This window comes from Cucumis sativus, chromosome 4 (assembly GCF_000004075.3).
Source record: "Cucumis sativus cultivar 9930 chromosome 4, Cucumber_9930_V3, whole genome shotgun sequence".
NCBI lineage: Eukaryota > Viridiplantae > Streptophyta > Magnoliopsida > Cucurbitales > Cucurbitaceae > Cucumis > Cucumis sativus.
Genome location: NC_026658.2, coordinates 11,793,015 through 11,809,749, shown reverse-complemented (window position 1 = coordinate 11,809,749; position 16,735 = coordinate 11,793,015). Strand labels below are relative to the sequence as shown.

Here is a 16,735-nt window from a genome sequence, read left to right as displayed (position 1 = left end):
ATATTTAGGAATTAAGAAAAATATTCCCATAAACTTTTCGTAAATATTCTAAGATTCTAACAATAAAAAGTTCTATTTATTCCAAATTGTGACTGCTCTAATGTGCATTTGTTTTCTGATTTAGATGATTGAGGAGCTTGGTGGTTCTCTCACTGCTTATGGGAGTACAAGCACTCATGTCATTACAGGAAAAGTGCGGAAAACTCTAAATTTTTGTATTGCTCTCTTTTCAAGGTTAGTCTTCCAACCTTAGACGAACACTCTTCTATGTGTCCTTTTGGCCTTTGAATACCGATAATCATCTCATTTGCACCAAAGTTAGCGATTCCATGCACACAAGGGCTTTGCCGTTATTCTTCCATTGGCTCGTAGTTGTGTTTAGGCTGGAAATTGTTGTGAACCTTCTAGATCTAAAAGGGCATAGTTTCTTATTCTACTGCCTGTTTACTTTTAGTTAAACATCAAAATCAATTCTTATATTTGAGTTGGATTGTATCATGCTCTTCCTTTTCAGTTGTTTCTATCATGATGGTGGGTAGTGGTTGTTAAGACAACCATTAGGCTAATTTGGGTTGCAGGCTTACTTTTCCCATTTTACGTGTAAAATGGCTCAAGCTCACTAATGAAAGATATTTGTTGGCTAGCTAGTGTTTTTTATCCTCGATTTCCTTCTTCCCCTAATACATTATGTTATGGAATTTGTTAGATACCTAGATTATGTATAGGGTTGGGGTATAAGGGTAATTAGATATTTAGGAAGTTATTGTGTAAGTGTGGTTACTAGTAGTTATTATGTAAGTGTGGTAACTAGGGTGGTGGGGAGAATTCTGGGGAGTGATATAAGGCTTGGGTGAGAGTACTCAAGAGGGAGGGTTCTAATGCTTTATACTTGGTTTTATCTTGTATTTTCTTATAGTTACATTATAATAAATTCAGATCTTGTTCTTGTTAGGAAGCATATGTCTCCAATATTATTTAAATACAGTAGAAGAATTAAAAAGGGTAATATTGACCCACACGAGAATATATGAGAGATTATAGGAGGAGAGAATATTGGAGGAGATCTTTCCCATTAGTTTGTTAGTAAAGAAAAATAAAAAGGGAGGAAAGAGGAGGGAGAAAGGGGACAAAATATTCCAAAGAAGTAGAGGCTGCCCTCTTTCATGCTCGGGAGAAGTAGAGGGTCCAAGTCAAGTTCTTTTTATTGTTTGTTTTGGTCATTTTCATGGTTGCAGTTTGTTCTTAGTTTTTCTTGTTCTTTGTTGTGATCCTCACTGGAGTGTGCCTTTAGGAAGTAGATGTGAGTGATTTTTTATTCTCTATACTGTAATTCGTTGAGGTAATTCAATAAAGTAAGATGCACTTGCCGTATATTTACAGTATCTTAACAAATTGGTATCAGAGCGATTTTACTTGGGAGAACGATAGAGCAGCACAAAAAACGGATCGAAGAGAAGTTGGAGACCTCTGATAAGGAAATCTCAGGGATACAAGTTCAGTTACACAAGTTGCTGGCAATTGAAGAAAACTTGTTATTCTTGCCAAAAAGCATCGAAAGACTAGTCATCTAGTTAGAAAAACAAGAACGGTTGCTAAATGCATCAAATGAATAGCAGAAGGATAATTCGACAATCTCCGGAAGAATGGAAGGATCATCGAGCAAAGGACAAACGATTGAGAGTATCATCGAAGGTGGAGGTAAGACATTGAAGGAAATCAAGGTAGAAGGTAAAACAAACAAGTTTGAAATGGATGAAAACTCGAACGATCATAGCAAATTCAAGAAGGTTGAAATGCCTGTGTTCAGTGGCACTGATCTGGATTGTGTTTATTTAGAACGGAGATTTTATATTAAAATAACCTTATCTTAAAATAATTTTAATGACTTGAATATCAACATAATTAAATTATTATTTTAAAATTGGAAGAAAAGCACAAAAAGCGCACACGCCCACTCACGTACACACGCACACGCGCGTATACGCACACACACGCACACACACGCACACGCACACGCACAAAAGCGCACACGTGGACACTCACACCCACGCACACGTAGACACACACACCCACGCACACGTGGACACGCGCATACACACACACGTACGCACTCACGCACACGCACGCACACACGCACATATGCACAAAGATGTATAAATGAATTAAAATTAAAAAAAACTACAATAATTATGTTTAGAAAGACTTTTAAACCATGTTCATTTGACTTAATAACGTTAATTAAATTATAATTTCTATCAATATTGGTTTGAAAGTGTCATTAGTGTAATTATTTCAATATAATGCAGTCTTATCCAATTTTACGAACAAAAAACAAGTCGAATATGTACCAGTAGATGACACTCTTTGTCATAAGAGATATAGCAACGTTTTTATGGGTCATTTTGAAAAATGGCAAAACTACTTTTTCTTTTAAATTTTAGCAAATAGAATTTTTTACACGTGTACATGATATTTTATAATACCAAAATATTCACCTTCTCAAACAGTAATTATTTCGTTTCTACGTTGTAATTAATTTATGTTATGCATTTATTAGCTTTTAATTATTTTTTACCTGAAAAAGATACATCCTTTTTTCTTAATATCTTGGGACTCAACTAATTGATTCAAGATTTTAATTTTATTCAATCTTACTAATTTCAAAATAACCTAATTAAATTTCAATTTCAAAATAACAAAATTATTATTTTTCGAAATTTGAGAATCTCAACGATAGATTTTGTATAAAAAATAACTTTAATTGAATTTCAAAATTAAAAAATATTAACTTGTTCGCACACAAGCACACGCGCACACGTGCACAACGCACGCACACGCACGCACAAAGATGTGTAAATTAATTAAAGTTAAAAAACAAATACATTAATTATGTTTAGAAAGAGTTTTAAACCATGTTCATTTGACTTAATAACATTGATTAAATTATAATTTCTATCAATATTGGCTTAAAAGTGTCATTCGTGTAATTATTTCAATATAATGCGGTCTTATCCAATTTTACCAACAAAAAACAAATCGAATATGGATCAGTAGATCTACACTCTTTGTCATAAGAGACATAACAACGTTTTTAGGGGTCATTTTGAAAAATGACAAAACTACTTTTTCCTTTGAATTTTAGCAACTAGCATTTTTTGCACGTGCATGGTATTTTATAAAATACCAAAATATCAATATTCTTCAACTGTAATTATTTCGTCTCTACATTGTAATTAATTTATGTTATGCATTTCTCAGCTTTTAATTATCTTTTACTTGAAATAGATACATCAACTCATATCATAATATTTTTCTTAATATCTCGAGACTCAACTAATTAATTCAACATATTAATAACTTTATTCAATCATACTAATTTCAAAATAACCTAATTGAATTTGAATTTCAAAATAACAAAATTGAATTTCAAAATAACAAAATTATTATTTTTCGGAATTTGAGAGTCTCAACGATAGATTTTGTATTAAAATAACCTTAATTGAATTTCAAAATTAAAAAATATCAACCCGTTCACTATCTTTATCTCAAAATAACATTAATGCCTTAAATATCAAGATAATTAAATTATTATTTTAAAATTGGAAGAAACTCAACATTAAAAAATATTAACTTGTTCGGACACAAGCATAGAAGCACTGCGCACACACGTACACATGCACACTTACACACACGCACACCTACACACAGACACCCACAGACGCACGAACCCACGCACACACACATGCACACGAGCACGCATTCACACACACACCTATCCACACGCACACAAGCACACACACATGCACAAACGCACACACGTGTACGCACAAACCTTATCTCAAAATAGTTCCTATTTTTGCTGACAGTTTATTTTTTGCCATCGATAGAGGATCTTCCAATAGACCTACGTGACGGTGTGTGTTGACAGCTTAATTTTGTTGGCAAAAGAAAAGTTGATTAGTTTTTGAAGATTTACTGACGATATTTGTCATCGACAAAGGGTAAATTTCTTGTAGTGCATGTACATCAAACATATCAAATTTGTTAAGTGTACCAATGAAGTATAAACAGTTTATTAGTGGTGTATTACGTGTATCAAACTTATAAGTGAAGTCTTTAAGTGTATCAAACTAATCAAGTGTATCAACGTCTCAGGGGTATCAAGTGTATCAAGAAGAATCAAGTGTAACGAGAAGTATTATGTGGAACGAGAAGTATTATGTGTATGAAGATGTTTCAAGTGTGTATCAAAAAGTATCGAGTGTATCAATGAGTACCGAGTGCATGAATTGTATTATCAAATGTATCAAGTGTATCAGTAAGAAGTATCAAGTGTATCAAGGGGTATTAGGTGTATCAGACGTGTATAAGGTGTATCAAATATACATCAATAACGAGGGCATTTGTGACATTTTACCTCTTGATGTGTGAGTTGGTCTTTGTTTTTGTCATTTTCTCAAATAATAAAGTATGTGTTCTATGGACTTAATTATTATAACTTATTTTGCCATTTTCGCAAGTGTCACTTAATTGTAATACATGTATATGTGACATAATCTAATCAAACTAACTCATAAATGGACTTAATGTATCAAGAGGTATTAGGTGTATCAGACGTGTATAAGGTGTATCAAATGTACATCAATAACGAGGGCATTTGTTGACATTTTACCTCTTGATGTGTGAGTTGGTCTTTGTTTTTGTCACTTTCTCAAATAATAAGGTATGTGTTCTATGGACTTAATTATTATAACTTATTTTGCCATTTTTGCAAGTGTCCCTTAATTGTAATACATGTATATGTGACATAATATAATCAAACTAACTCATAAATGGACTTAATCTATCTCATGGACCACGAATTCTTCAATTACTTGCAAATTTGGTGAGTTCCTTCAAATGGTGGGCGGAGAGCTTAATTTTGAGAGAGAGGAAAAGTCGTGAAGAGTATTTGCGAGAGAGGGGGGAACGTCGCCAGAGAGCATTTGTGAGAGAGCTAAAGACAACGACGATGTGGGATGAAGTAAGGTTTTTTTCGGTCATTGTTCACAAGTGGGATGAAAGCTTCGAATTATTTGTTTTAAATCAAAAAACGTATGATTGAAGGAAAACATTGATTTTTTATTAGGGTAATTTTTAATGACACATAATTTATGCAATTATTTACAATGCCAAAATTTTGTCAAGAAAACTCAATTTGTGTCACAAAAAATTTTGTATTTTTATTTTTAACGACACATTTTATTCCCTCATATCCCTTTTTCTTGATTTCAAGTGTCATTAAAACTTATATTTCTAAATAAATTTATTCGACGAAAGTGGCTAGATTGGTGGGTTTGACGGCGAAGGCTTGTTGTGGGAGCAACGACAACAGTGGTTGGAGTGTGGAATCGACGACGGCAAGTGGCAAAAAATTGGAGGGCAAGGGTTCTTCATAACGACTCGGTAGCCCACTTCGAATTTTTTTGAAATTTGAGGTTTTTTCATTTGAAAATTTTTTTAATGACAAAAAAATTGTCGTTAATTAATGACGCAAAAATTGTGTTGAAATAAATTAAATTGTGTATGGTTGTTTTAAGAAATAATCCATATTTTTATTTTCAACAACACAATGTACCTCATCCCACCTCTTTTTTCTTTTATTTTCAACGACACAATGTCTTGATTAAAATCCATTTTTCTAGTAGTGACTGAAAAAAAAAAAACTGGACAAAATCATAATATCTTTGATAATTAAATCACCAGTTGGTTTGAACATATATAATCTTGGATCTATTCTATTATGATATGACCATGGTACATCATGAACATACATTGACTAAAAAACTTAAATTGATGAGTGAATGTAATAAATTTAATATTAATTATATGGTCAATACTTTACACATGTATATTGGTATATCAGTCAATAACAGTAGTAAGACAAATTATAAAATATAAGGGATAAAATTAAAGTCCTACACATGCATGTATGGTATACTATCTTGATAGCAAAAAGGAGATCAATATTCAGTAAAAATACATAACAGAAACTGTAGAGGAAAAAAGCTAAAATAGAATATGCCGGGGAAGGCTAGCTAGGAAATGCATACATAGCAGACAATATGGTTTGAAGGAGGGTGAAAAGAATGAGGAAAGTTGCAGCTAGCAATGATAACTTTTGCCTTGTTCCAATAACCTTATTTTGCCCTGCTCCTCTCTCTTGTAATGTACACATAAAGCTTTGGCGATTTTACCAAAGTGGAAAGCAGCTAAGGGGACGAAGGTATATTCGGAGAGAGATTGTTAAACAATTGTAAAAAGTAAGCTCAAGAAGAGAGGTCCAATAAAATTCAGCCACCTCTCACATAGTAATTGAAATAGTCTAGCAACTTCAACCATTTCCCTCACAGAGAAGAAGAAGACCATAGCCACTCGAGGCTTTTGCACAGACAAACACCAAGAAGATGGTGTCCGGTTCCGTATCTGTGCTAAGCGCGTCATTGTTGACGCCAGGCATCACACCTTGGAAAGGCTCTCTTTCATTATATATAGCCAAAGAACTTCCAAATTATTGAAAATAAATATTTTCAACAATTTTATATTCTCCTTTAATTTATATTTACTTTTGTTAGAAGTTATTTCTTCTTCATTTTTCTCACGAAAATCACATAATTTATTTATTGTTCTTGTAAATGTGTAATGATTATTTTATCATTTCATGTGAACAATATGATTTAGGTTCTAGAAGTAGAATTATTGCAGAAAAATAAATAATTGCATCATTCAAATTGAATCAGACATATCAGGATGTTATATTCTCCACAACGTATAATGGAGTATAAACATAAAGTTTCTATATACAAAGCTATGTATCTCTACCCTTGACTTCTCTTTCTCTCTTTCTACCTTTTTTATCCTTTCTTTCTCCCATTCACTCAATACACTTGCAAGAACCTTCATTTTTTTTGTATTTAAATTTTCTTGGCACCATCCTTTTTTTAATTATCAAGGCTTTGTTATTGTGTACCAGTATTGTGTCGTGCCTCCTTCACTTCTCATCATCATTTTCATGTCACATCTCTACCTTGTCAATTTTCGTTTTTCACTCAGCTTTCTTTCTTCTTTTGTCTTCACTACTTTCTTCGCTCCTTCTTCTCAAGCTCTAACTTTTGCTATTATCAACCAGTCTCAAATGACCATTGGAAAACCTATAGCCCACTGAGAGGCAGCCAATATAGTAATGCCTCTAATGATAAACTCCAATGAAATCAAAAGTTCTTCTTTAAGATTTGGAAAAATATATTAGATAAACCCGGACGTGGTGAACGCGGACGGACGGACGGTGAACACGGCAGAAGTTAGAGATCCTCAGAAAGAACTTGGCATTTTCGAATGCGGTAGAGACAAGTCTAGGGCTACGAAGGATTCAACCCAATATTTTCTTTTATATATATATATATATATATATATATATATATATATTTAATAACACTTGACGTTTTCAAAACGTCAAGAAAAACGATCTTACTTGACGTCTAAAAAAACATCAAGAAATTTAAAAAATAACTCTTCTCTGGCTTTTTATAAAAATTCTTGACGTTTTAAAACATAAAGAATTTTTAAGATATTTCTTGACGTTTTTAAAATGTCAAGTAAAAGTACATATTACTTGACGTTTGAAAATTTTGAAGAATGTTGAATATATAAACATTCTTAAAAACGTCAAAATTTTTATAGATATTTCTTGACGTTTTTAAAACGCCAAGAAAAAATACATATTAGTTGATGTTTAATAAATGTCAAGAAATCTGAAAATTGACCTACCCCCGCCTTTTCGTAAAAATTCTTGACGTTTTATCTTTGGAACTACTCCTTTCTTGACGTTTTTTTGAAAAAAAATGTCAAGAAAGAAAAACAACAAACGTCAAGAAAGGCCTTTTTTGTAGTAATGACATACATAAATATATATATATCTACATATATATATATAATGAATTAAAATGGTTTTGTTGCTTTACTGTTTTACTCTATAAAGGAAGAGCATTAAATATATTATTGAGGAAACATTTCTTGAAATGACTGGTTTTGGAAGTGTCATTAGATTTTTAGTTAGTTAAGCACATTTTCCTCCCAAATAGTAGTCGAAATACAACTTTTTTTTAAGAAGAAGAAACCGAATCCTTCAAACTAAGATAAACCTAGGATAAGAGTCATTATCTATTAACATAGAGTTAAAGTTACAAGGTTGAAGTCTAGAGGGAAGCCCGAAACAACCTAATCTTACAAAGCTTAAAGTTAAGAGTTGGTAGTAACATCATATTGGTTACAAGATGAATGACGCCTAGACCAAACTCCGATCAAGTTACATATGTCTTTCCACAAGTAAACAATAAACCTTGATTTATCCTTAAAAATTCTATTGTTTCTTTCTATCCAAACAGTCCAAAGTAAGCCAGTTATGGAGGGAGGAATACACATTAGAGAGCTCAGTTATGGATGGAGGAATACACAACTTTTTCTCATGGTTATTTTCCTCCTGGGCATTATCTTCATGTTTCTTCTTATTCCGACTAAAATACAAGCACAAATTATTCTTCACCTTCGTATAGGTTTGTTTGAAGAAGATTAAAAAAGTCCTTAATTTATCTCGACACTTCCAAAACCAGAATATAATACCCGTGCTACATAAATCCCTCTTTCCAAATAGTCGAACATGAACTATCCATGCATATCTTGGAATAAACAAGAGAAACCCTAACTAAACCCAAATAGAAAATACGCTGCAATCTAAAATATACTTAAAGAAACAAAAAGAAGTTTTAATGGTGTGGGTTTTTTACTGATCTTCTTCAACAACAAAATAACTCAACGCCACAGTTCAATTTTTCCTTCCACGAATTGGGTTTTTAAAGAGTTTTCATCGCGAATTTATCCTTTTTGGTTCGACAAGTAACAACATGTGAATCCCCAAATGCAAGGTTTTATTAAAAAATTAAAATATAATTTTTTTAAAAAAATTATAATACCTAATTTTTTTTTTTATATTTATAACCTAATTTTCTGTCATTGCATACTTGAGAGAAATATATTTTTCAATTAGCATAATAACCTTTATATAGTAAATTAAATTTGTAGAATGAGAAAAGACCTTAGATCCAAAAAAGTTATTTATTTATTATTGGAGTGAATTGTCTAATTAATGTAGTTAATGGATGGTTTTGTAACCATAAAAAAATAATGAAAATAATTTTCTAAAAGAAAGAATGAAAATTTGGAAAGTTAAAAGGTATTAGGAATTAAAAAAAGGGTGTAACATTATAAAAGACTACCAAATATACTGTAAGAGACATGCATTAAAGAAGCTGAGGCATGCATACTACCAAATATACTATAAATAAACCATAATTCTTTTTTAAGAAATTAAACAACTAATTAAATATAAAGAAGAAAGATTAGAAAATGAATGATCAAACAAACTATGACTCATTTATTTTTGACAGGTTCGGCCAGTATCACCTGACAATTCATTTTCACCAAGAGAATAAACATGAGTAGCCTTGGAATCAAGTTCCTCCGATAAAAGCCACGGAGTTGATGGGTTAGAGACAGAACCAGAATTTGAGTTCAACGATGTGGATGGAAAATTCTGAAACTAGCAGCAACAGGAAGTTAAGATAACAAATTACTTTCAATATAGAAAGGCTAATTGTAAGAAGTTGTTAATGAAGTGTCCAAATGCATTATGGTAATATTGGGTGCAGATTGTTTGGAAGTTTTATCTGTGTGCTGTGAAGCACCATAAAGTTGAAGCATATGAAACCAGTGTTTATCTGACAAAAAATAGTGTCATGATCATTGCCTTTCCATTCCATAAATTTATGGATAGCAGAAGAAAGAGAACTCTCAACACATGAATCACCATAAAGACACACATGACAACATTATTTTGGATGAAGTTCTAATATTGCAACCATGGAGGAAAAATCAACAAATCTTAAATAGATGTAGTAGTCCAAATGATAAAAGTTTGTCTCAAGATAATATTTCAGTAACTGCAGATGCATTGTGCTGAACCTAACCTCTTGTGTTTCACGATAATGAACAAGGACAATGTGTTCAAAGGTCCTGAACAAAAAGCAGAAGCAAGTCATAAATTATATAAGTAGAACACGATATACTGCCACTGTCTAATTTCATTTTTCTTTGCTTGTGGCATGATGGGGATAGACCCCACTGAAACAACTGGTAGCAAGCAATTTAACAATTTTCTTTCAACCATAACATACTTATCTAGGAGCCAATAACATCGGCGAACAAAGGTTGGGCTATCTAGTCCGTGGGCATAGTATACATGTATCCTTTCTACATTACCAACCTGCTGAAGAGAAAGAAAAGATTATCAAAGCACACCTTTCCTTGGTTATTAAGGCTGTAAAAGAATGAAAATTACCATAAATCTAAACATAGTTAATATTAGACCATTGAACAACCTATAGATTCAAAAGGAAAGACTCAAACCATCAATAGACTGGTTAATCATTTAAAATGATCTCCAACAACATGATACGCAGTATATCGTGCTAGATCCATAATTACCACATGTGGACTCCTATGGTAATTTCATTGATGATACGCAGCTAGTAGGCAAGATTATGAAATGAAGACGGTATGTGAGACGATTGAAAAGATCAAGATGATAAAATTATAGGGATTTGAATTTATATCTTAAGAACACCAGAGTCAAATGCTTAAGATGATTAACTGTGTTAAATTTAACTCTATAATATATAAATTATTAGCAAAAACAGTAGAAATTACTTCAAATTTGTAGAGAGAACATTTAAATTATATTCTAGAGAAAGAGCATCTGAATTATATTCTACAGAAACACGAGCCCATAGCATATCTACTGAGTAGCAATGACAGTGAAAAAGGGAATAGTAAGTAACTAATCTCGTAAACCCCTTTCTCACATCTAACCAAGTTCTTTCACAACATGCAAAAGCATCAAAATATTTAAGAAAACTTCCAATATTGCATTTGGAACTCATTGATTGACTTCAACGTTTAAGAGTCATAAAAGACACAGCTTACTTTCTCACCTGTCACCACTAAGCCTATGGCAACATCTTTTTATAAGATATTCAGCTAATCTTTAGATTGTTTACCGAATAATCGTCTATTGTTTTGTAATTGATCCCACCAAGCGCTTGCGCCACCTTGAAGTTTGAGAGCAACTAATCGAACCTTCTTGTGTTCGGGTGTATTGGCATAGTCGAAAAAATTTTCTACGTTCTTGATCCAATCAAGAAACTTCTCCACGTCCATTTGACCATTGAAGGTAGGGAGATCCACTTTCATACGTATTTCTTGATCTTCTTGAAAGTATGGTCGAAGTCCAAGCCTTTGTTGAGGTTCTTGATGAATGTTCAGCAAGTTGTCTTCATCGGAAGAGTCAGAATCGTTTAAGAAATTTCCAAGTACGTTGTTTCCATACAATCGATTATTGTGGATGTGAATAGGTTGATTTCTTAGTAGTTCTTGGTTTACAACAGGGTTTATTGGTTTTTCTTGTCTTTCTTGGTTTGCTGCAATTGGGTTTCTTGGGGGCTGAATTGCTTCTTCTAAAGGTTGGACATGAAATCGGGTAAAAAGGTTTGTTAATTCTACTAACGATTGTTGTATATTCGACTGCCCTTTTCGAAGTTCTTCAATAGCTTGTTCTACCAACTGCAAGCGTTGGTTGAAGGAGGCTTCCGCGTCCATGGATAAGAGTGGTAGGATCCAAGTTTTTTTAGGGAAGAGTGAGCTAGGATCACGCTCTGATACCAATTGATGCAGTAATTGCAAAGCTAGAAATCTTTATGTATAATGCCTCTTTTTTTATGTCTTATTAATGAAAATGAGAAGCTTTTTTATAGGCTGGAGATTACAAGAGTTGTTAAACTAACTTGGGGTTGAGTTAGTTATAACTAACTCAAGATACAAAATTGGTAATTCAAATAACTAATCCTAAACTATAAAAATGGTAATTCAAACCCCTCCTCTAGGATAAAACTCAAGAAACATCAAGAAGGGAGATGTTCTACATCAAAGTGTAGAGAACGATTCAAAATCCTTGGTGAAAGGAATGAATGTTAACTAATGTGTGTTTATGTGAAATTGTTATGTTATGAGTATGTTAAGGATAAAGAAAGGTTTATGCGAGATAAAATTATTTGATGTTGTTTATGCGAAATGATGTTTATGAAAAGGTATTGCGAAAAGGATTTCATAAAACCTTAGTCTTTTAGACATTCTTTCAAAAATTCATCTTCCAAGATGAGGTGTTTAGGCCAAGTAGAGAAGAAGGTTGAAGGATTTGCAGCGAGATGACCATACGTTTTGAAAATAGTTAAGCATTGGTTGTTTGGTCAAAGTGTTGTAATTATGTATCAAACACATGTTATTAATAAACATCTTGGTAGGTATTTATTATACTTGCACGCCTACTCTCACATTTAGCCATATGTTGTACTTTGTTTTCCACCTTGACTTTTAATGACACACAAACCAACTTTCCAAGGAATTCCCTTTCATTTTCCTATTAACTCATATTCTCTTTTTTTATCAAGTCCTTGCTAGAGAAAGTGGACTTTGAGTTGTTGGACTTTAGTATTGCATGGACATACAATTTTGAATGAAAAATCCTTATAAATGGGGCCTTTGAACTCATTTGATGGGTTGGCTATTATATTTGGGCTTTCACACCAAATGGAATTTCTTTTTCTTATTTACTTAAAAAAAAAAGAAAATTTACCACGCCCATTTTTTTCATCTATTTCTCTCGTCTGGTTCTTTCATCCAACGGGTCCCACAACTCGATTATGAGTCTAGAGGATACTAAGTCAAACTTAGTGGTTGTTCGAATAAAACGCAGCTTCAAATGTAAGTATTCTAAAAACCTTATTTTTTGGTTTAGTCTCGTTAACTAAGCCCAATTAGGGTAGAATTTCGATTCTTTTTCTGTTGTGCATGTCTTAGTTCTATCAGTAACTCCTTTCAGGGTGATAGCTCTCATCAGCAGACTTTCCATTGCTGGTTTCTTCCTTAGTCATCATTGTATTGTTGTTTTCCACAATAGATAGGGTGAGTTGCAGTTTTACATGAAATGCACTGCTCAACCCACACTCTTTTCTCACTAGTTCCTTATTCTCAATCTTCAACGCAAATTTCATCATCTGGGCCAACCCAATCGGTTCCACGGTTTCCACTTCCATTTTTGTTCATGGGCTAAGCCCAATCATCAAAGTCTCCTCTAACACTACCGTTTGAAGAAATGCTACCAGAGCTAAATATCGATCAAATCGGTTGCGGTATTCTTCTACATTCATTTTCTGTTTGATTGAGAAAAATCTTCCAACCAAAGTTCCTTCTCGAATTGATCGAAACTGTACAAGCATTCGTTCTTTCAGGTCAGCCCAATTCTTAAAAACTTCCAACTCTTTTGTGCTTGGTACCAATCCAATGCCAGATCATCAAAACTAATAACGCCTGTGGTTAATTTCTCTGAATCGGTAAGATCATGTATCTTAAAGAAGCGATAGGCTCTAAATGTGAGACCCATTTCTAATTTGAGTAATGAAGTAAAATTTGGCTAGGTATTAAGAATTTGGCGTTTGAATAAATCAACGAAAAGGATTAAGCGATAAAAAAATTTATGGTTAAGTATACGTTATTGCGATTCAGTGGGTTGTTCGCGAAGGAAGTTGTGCGACCCATTTCTAATTTGAGTAAGGAAGTAAAATTCGGCTAAGAATTAAGAAGTTGGTGTTCAAATAAATCCATGGAAAGATTAAGTGATAAGATCTTTTACGGTTAAGTATACTTTTTTGCGATAAGTGGGTAGTTCGCGAAAGAAGTTGTGCGATAATGTAACACCCCAAACTCTAAGGTAATTAATTTAATCGGACCATTCGATGTTTTTACTCTTAATTTTTGTTCGACGTCATTTTGTTGTTTTGTCTTGAAAAAAAAAAGTGTTGGAAAAGTCTTTCATAATAATATATATTATTATTATTATTATAATTAGCATAAAAAAAAGGAAAAGAAAAAGAAATTAAAATATCTTTTTCCTCTCTCCCCTCTCTCACGCGTGTGACACCCTCTCTCCATCTTTTTCTTCTTCTCTTTCCTGTACCCTAACCCAGCCGACCATCATCTTCTCCCCTTCCCTTGCCGTTCAGATCCATGGCCTCCGCCCACCGCCGCGTGACCCTCTGCCCAGCCCCGCCGCGTGACCTCTGTCTCCGTCGAAGCCAAGTCCAGCCGTCGTCCATTCCTTTCCTCTCTTCTTCCGTTCGTGAAGCCCAGTCGCCGCGTCAGATCGTCGATCGATTTTGAGGCAGCGCGCACGCCTCCTTCTAGCCGCGCGTTTCCTCTTCTTCCAGCAACGTGTTTTTTCTTCTAACCGCGATTCACAAACCGACGTACACTCTAATCTGTTTGCACGATGGTTTTTGTTTAGAATCGATTGCCGCTGCCCCTATTTTTACTGAGATCCGTCGAAGTATTGTTGGTAAGATTGAAGTTATGAAATTGTAGTCGTTTTCAAAACAATTTAAGTATGGGTTGTGATGTTTTCAAGGTGTTCAAACGTTACGGATGGGTTAATTGACTAATTTGATAAATTATTCTTGAAGGTGTGAAAGGTAACCTTGGATCACTTAAATTCACAACCAATTTGTGAATTTTGATTTCGGTTTGCCCTTATTTGGATTGTTTCGTGGACGATAGTTGATTAAGGGAGCTTCCCTAACTTTGAGGTAAGGGACTTTCTACTGGACTCACCTAAAGTTTTTGAGTTGTGTTGGACTGTATGGATGATGATTAAGATGTACACGTTTGGTTGCAGACTAAATGTTTAGTGTATGTTGTATTTGACTGGAAACATATATATAAATACATTGATGTGTGAATTGATGTGGATTGCCGAAAGTATACATGTGAATGACTGAAATTATGCTTATGTGTACATGATGATATTAATAGATTGTGCTGTATAAAGATTTGGATGTGAACTAGTGAATTTTTCGGTTGAATGTGGATTATACTGAACTGTGGTTTGCGCTGGTAAAAATGAGGGGTGTTGTGACTTTGTTGTTTACTTGACAGATGTATTAAAATGTTATCAACGACCTTCGAACTTAAGTGAGATAGGTTGACTGTTAGAATGTTGAGTGAAAGAACTTTATATTTTGAAGTAACTGAAAGATGTCATAAATTACCGTAAAGATGGTTAGAATGGATTGAGGGGAAAAATTGTTAGTTTTATTGGGATGTATGCCTTGTAGGTGTCCTACGGGATCACCAATTTTTATGCGACCTTCGGGAGCATTAGACTGATATGTGTTTCTGCAGAACACTAGACTGAAATGTACGTCCCACGGGGCGTTAGACTGAAATGTGCATCCTACGGGATCACAAGACTGCGACTGTACAGGGTGTCCCAATAGAATGTTAACAATTTATTTTCCCCTGACGGGACCAGTAGAGGGTCTCTTACTGGGTATTTTTATACTCACCCTCCTTATGTTTAATTTTTCAGGCAAAGGTAATAAAGGCAGCAAACCGGCGAGGGGCAGGAAGGAAGCGTGACCGCCACAGGGGACACTTTAAAATTTTGCTTCCGCTTAGTGATTTATAGTATTATTTGTATTCGAACGTGAGACTGTTTAGAAAATTTTGAAGTTTTAAAGTATTCAAAGATTTGAAACTTTTTAGTTTTAAATTTTCATGTGAATTTTAGTAATTTAAAACTGGGGCCCAAACAAACAAAATAAATTTTGTTCTTTTGAGGTTTTAAATTTTAATTAACCAAGGTCTTTTGTCAAAAGTTAATGACCTCGACTTAGGTAAAAAGTTGGGTCGTTAAGTTAAGAAATGAAAGTTTTGAGTGTTAGACTAGGAGTTTTGGGTGGTCTTCGCGAGAAGAACCAAGTGTTTCGTGGAGAAGAAGTCTACGAGGAAGCCTTGGAGTTTAGATTCGTGATAAGAGTTTTATGCGAGTAAAAGTTGGTTAGTTCAGGTGGAACGTTTCTTATAATAAAAATATAATCAAGCGATAAGGTTATTCACGAGAAATGTTAAGTGGTTGAATTTATTCACGGTTTGGGTTAGGCGGGGAGCAAGGTTTGTAAAGAAAATGTCAAATCTGATTTGACATGGGTTAACATGTAAGATTAAGGATTTGAGCATGACTAGGTTAAATATTAAGGATTTGCATGACTAAGTTAGTATAAGGGATCTATAAAATAGGAGAATTTAGGTAACTAAGGAGGGGATGACGAGAGTTTTGTTGAAATGCTAAAGTGTTGTTGGTTTAGCCACGCGAAAAGATGGTTTGTGAGAAGGACTTCTTTAGTGAAGTTTGGTGAGTGCTTTTCAGTCAAAAGAATTTATGTTAAGAAACTTTATTACGATTTCTCTTTACTGATTTGAAAGAAGAATTCAGATGAGAATGTTTCAGAAAGATTTCTACGAAAAGTTATGTTTTCAAGCATTATTTATAATATTAAAGCTTGATTTGATGACTATGATTTCAATACTATGTTTCTTTGAGATGATGCTAACTTTTGTGTGCACATAAAGAGTGAAGGCCACCATGGAGTGTACAAACTACATGGTAATAAGAAGCTGACTTATGCATTGAAATGAGCGTATAAAGCTTAGCGGTATAGCAACAAAGACGAATTTGTATGTTCTCAGATGCTGT

The 16,735-nt window shown here is 33.7% G+C and overlaps 2 long non-coding RNA genes across 2 annotated transcripts; one reads left to right on the top strand and one right to left on the bottom strand.

The window, feature by feature from the left end:
- Window positions 1-9,459: 9,459 nt before the first annotated feature.
- On the bottom strand, window positions 9,460-10,484 carry LOC116403216. Its single transcript, XR_004215867.1, has 3 exons — window positions 10,269-10,484; window positions 10,062-10,107; window positions 9,460-9,634 (listed from the first exon to the last, which is right to left on the bottom strand). It is a non-coding gene; the product is annotated as an uncharacterized LOC116403216 (long non-coding RNA).
- A 3,833-nt stretch (window positions 10,485-14,317) lies between these two features.
- Window positions 14,318-15,751, top strand: LOC116403214. Its single transcript, XR_004215865.1, has 2 exons — window positions 14,318-14,786; window positions 15,569-15,751. It is a non-coding gene; the product is annotated as an uncharacterized LOC116403214 (long non-coding RNA).
- The last annotated feature ends 984 nt before the right edge of the window (window positions 15,752-16,735 follow it).